This window comes from Trichomycterus rosablanca, chromosome 3 (assembly GCF_030014385.1).
Source record: "Trichomycterus rosablanca isolate fTriRos1 chromosome 3, fTriRos1.hap1, whole genome shotgun sequence".
Lineage (NCBI taxonomy): Eukaryota > Metazoa > Chordata > Actinopteri > Siluriformes > Trichomycteridae > Trichomycterus > Trichomycterus rosablanca.
In genome coordinates this window covers 55,373,632-55,378,093 of record NC_085990.1, presented here as the reverse complement: position 1 = coordinate 55,378,093, position 4,462 = coordinate 55,373,632, and positions in this window count along the sequence as shown.

The window sequence follows — 4,462 nt, the reverse complement described above, 5'->3', positions numbered from 1 at the left end:
ACATTCACATATTACAGCTTTAAATTATCACTGTGATATTTTCCTGAACAACTTTATATCTCTCTCTTCACTAAACAGCGGTGATACTTTCACTTTGACTGCAGGTGCAAAACTCTGTCCTATATGAGAGAGGAAGAGCTCACTCTCTAGAGGAAGAGGGAAGTCGCGCACACGGCTGAAATAAACGCATGAAGTGAAAGAACTGAATAACACAAAGGAGAAATGATTCATGAGATCGGGTTATTGTGTTAACATAATAGTGATGTCAATATGATATTATTGCATGTTTATTGTGTATATAGTAATTATGTGCACTATAACTGTAAATAACACCACCCTAGGTGAACGAATGGTTTAAACCCGAATGCGCTGGCGCGAACTGAAGCGCATTTAAGCGGCTCTTTAGTGGTGCATCGGGGGGGGGGGGATAGCTCATTCTGAGTGTGAGAGAGAAAGGAGGAGGACTGAGAATATAAGTGATTCTGTTGCAGTAAAGAATCCCAGTAGTCCTGGTTAAGAAGTATATATTGTATATATGGTTGTATATAGTGTTGAGTAATTTGGAGCACCTGTATATAGTGAATAAACACGTCTGGTTGGAACATAAGTCTCTTTTGCAGTGGTTTTCCTCGCTCCTCTCCCTGACTGCTATGACTACGCAGTTAACAACATCACACCCTTAACCAATCACATTTTCTTTTAAATTATCATGTGACTTCCACTTTAACCAACGACGATGAATAGTTTCATCATTCGACCAAACTTTTTGATATCTAGGGGGAGTAAGTGAGACAGTGCCTTGCTTTGGGCCACACTGTAGATAGGTGCCATGGTAAGTTAATTTTTAGGTAAATAATATAATCAGATCCCTTGCAAAAAAAATCATGCATGTAGCTTAATATGTTTACTAAAGTCTTTTTTTCCTAATTTTCTCCCCATTTTTTCTCCCAATTTAGCGCATCCAATTTGTCTTCCGCTGCTGTCAGACTCCAGATTTGCATCCAAGGAGAGCACACTTTTCTTTATACGTGTACAGCCCTCCTTTTCTCGTCCGTGCTTCTGCCAATCAGGGTCCTTACACAGCGTATGAAGACCCACCCACACATAGTCCTGTCCTCACCCTGCAGATACGGTAGCCAATTAGTATCTGCTGCAGGCACTGCCAATTATGCCCACCAGATGGTGCCCAGCCGACCGGAGGCAACACCGAGTTTCGAACCAGGGAGTTCAGAAACTCAGTGCTGGTGTGCAAGCGGAATATCCCGCTGCGCCACCTGGGCGCTCTTTAGCAATTTTAACAGTAGTTTATCAAAATCAAATGTTCTTTTTTGACTGGGAAAACATATGTCATGCAGAACTAACAATGTACAATTAGGGGAATAACATTTTACTGCAATGTGGTACCAGTACAGCTACTACAGTCATATGCAATAAACAGTTGTATGTTTTTAGGATACCAGAAATTTTTTTTGCAAAAAAGAGAAAACATTCTCCACCTATTCCTGAGGGCAGTGAAGACAGTGAGGGCTCGATGGAACAGTATCAGATATACAGTGATGCAAATGAAGAAAGTGAGGCAGAAGTTGAAGGTCATGATGGTCAATCAGAGACAGCAAGTCATAGGTTGCTATGGAAGACTCATGCTCGTGTCCACTACCACTATCACAGTCAACTGAAATGTGGCCGACCCAGCTCTGTGGGGTCTGACATGAGATGGAAGAGAAAGAGGGAATCACTGCCACAAGAAGAGGTCAGGAACGACGGCATTGCACACTGGCCATATTATTCAGAAAAGCAACGTCGATGCAAGAAAGTGAACTGCACAGCTCAAACCAGAGTAATGTGCAAGAAATGCGGAGTGCACTTATGTTTTACACCCAAGAAAAACTGCCTACGGGATTTTCATACATGAACTCAAACATGAACATGAAGTCCAAAGTTCAATGAAGATGAACAAATTAAAAGAGATGGTTTGCTTCATTATATAAAAGACTGTTCCTATATTAAATAAAAGACTGTTCCCTTATTACATTAAAGGAAATTACAGTTTGTTTTAATGATGAATGAGACTAGAGGAATAGTGTAGATTACACAATCTTCTAAAGAGTTGATGTAACTTTCAGTTTTTACTTAATTACATTTTTAGAAATAAGCAATTCCAGAACCTCATATCTGTTAACATTGAAAATATTGTTTCATTTCATTTTTAGGTGTTACTTTATCTTACAAGTAATAAAACACTTTTTGAATGCCATTCAGACTTGGATAATCTTTATCCACATCCAGCCAAAATAAAGGTCGAAGGTCAAATTTCAGAAAACAAAATTGATTATTGCTTTTAGGTTCAAATACAATTTAACAAAACTATTTGTGGAATTTTTAAAACTGCTATTTCATAATTACTCCTATAGAGGGTTAAAACCACTGCTTTGTTTTTTTTTTGACACAAGCTTTGGAGCTTCTGTGTCACTTGCAACATCACTAATCTTAACTAAACAATGTGCATTATGTGTGGAATAAATGAAAACCCACTAAACACAACTTCAAAGCAAAGTGAATATTGTGGCTAGAGATGTAAACAGTGTCCATCTTGGTGTATCGAGGATCCGCTGCTGTTTACTCTGTACAGCTGGTGGACATTCCCAGAAGTCAGTGTGTCATCGGCTGGAACATGGAAAGTGTAAATGTATTTATTAGGATTTTACCGTCATGTTTTACACTTCATGACATTCATGACAGAAATGGTAGTTACTGCTACACAAGATTCATCAGTTCAAGTATTTAATATTAAACACAGTCATGTGTCACACTGCTAGCCTCGGTGTGCTCATGTGTGCCACGCCCCTCTTCTCTGTGTGCACACTCACTCCCCTGCCATGCCTCACAGGTGATTGGCTCCCTGAGCTAATCAGCCCCAGCTGCTCCTCATCAAGGAGCATTTATAAGGAGAGCTGGGGCAATGGGCAGGTTGGAGATTATTGAGTGTAACTCTGTCTGTTTGCTCCTGGTAATTCTGTCTGTTTGCTCCTGGTAATTCTGTCTGTTTGCTCCTGGTAATTCTGTCTGTTTGCTCCTGGTAATTCTGTCTGTTTGCCCCTGGTAATTCTGTCTGTTTGCCCCTGGTAATTCTGTCAGTTTGCCCCTGGTAATTCTGTCAGTTTGCCCCTGGTAATTCTGTCTGTTTGCCCCTGGTAATTCTGTCTGTTTGCCCCTGGTAACTCTGTTTTACCTTCCTCCTAGCTCCTGTCGGTCAGTTTAGCCTGTTCCTGTTATGTTAGCCTGTTTAGTCTGTTCATGCCTTGTCTAGTCTGTTTAGTTCTTGTTTAGTTCTGTTCATTCCATGTTTCATCTGTTTAGTCCTTGTCTAGCCTGTTTAGTCATGTTTACCTGTGTAGCTTGGTTAGCTTGTTTAGGTTAGTCCCTGTTTAGCCCCTGTCTGTTAGCCTAGTCCTTGTTTGTTAGCCTGTGTGTACTAGCCTCCGTTTAGCCTTTGTTTAGTCCTGTTCAGTCTGTTTAGTCCTGTCCAGTCTGTTTAGTTCTGTTCAGTCTGTTTAGTCCTGTCAGTCTGTTTAGTCCTGTTAGTCTGTTTCGTCCTGTTCAGTCTGTTTAGCCCTGTTCGTCTGTTTAGTCCTGTTCAGTCCTGTTCTGTCAGTTTAACCCTGTCTTGTCTTTATTATTAATAAATTATAGTTTTTTTACACATCTCCGCGTTTGTGTCCGCCCCTCCTGTCCGTCTAGCCCACAAACCGTTACAGAATAATCTCCCCTAGAGGACACAGCGAGATGTTTTTTGTCCATGTTTTTCCGGACTTCGGCTCCATGAGGTTTCCTCAAACCTTCCCGCTTAGTAGGCCAGCTCCATATGATGGAAGCGACTCAGGCGTCGAAGGCTTCCTTCTACAGAGCCAGCTCTACCTGCAGAACCTTCTGGACCCCCAGCCAGCTGAAATCGACAGGGTGCGATTTATGATGTCTCGGCTGAGGGGTGCTGCTCGTGAGTGGGCTAAGCAGCTTTGGTCTGACAGGGGAGTTGAGCTGAACTCGGTGAAGGATTTCGAGGGCCTCTTGAGAGCCCAATTTTCACGTAGCAAAGTGCCCACTGCAGCTTATACCCGGCATCCAGTGACCACTGGGGATGTTGGATTTTCCCCAGTGCCCACTGCTGATGTGGTCCGGGTGCCAGTGCCCGCTATCTATGCTCGTGACCGTCCCAAGTCCACGTTAGGAGCCAGCCAAAATTATTTAGGTCCTGTTTCCTGTTACGACCCCAAGGGCTCCGGGGGTCCTTCTGTGTGTTCACCGGCTCCAGTGTTTTCGCAGCTGAGTCCAGTTTCTCCAGGGTCCAAACAGCTGACTTCTGACGCATATCCAGGGTCCAAGCAGCTGACTTTGGACGCCTCTTCAGGGTCCTCACAGCTGTTTCAAGGAGTTTCTCAAGGATTTTCGCAGCTGACTTCGGACA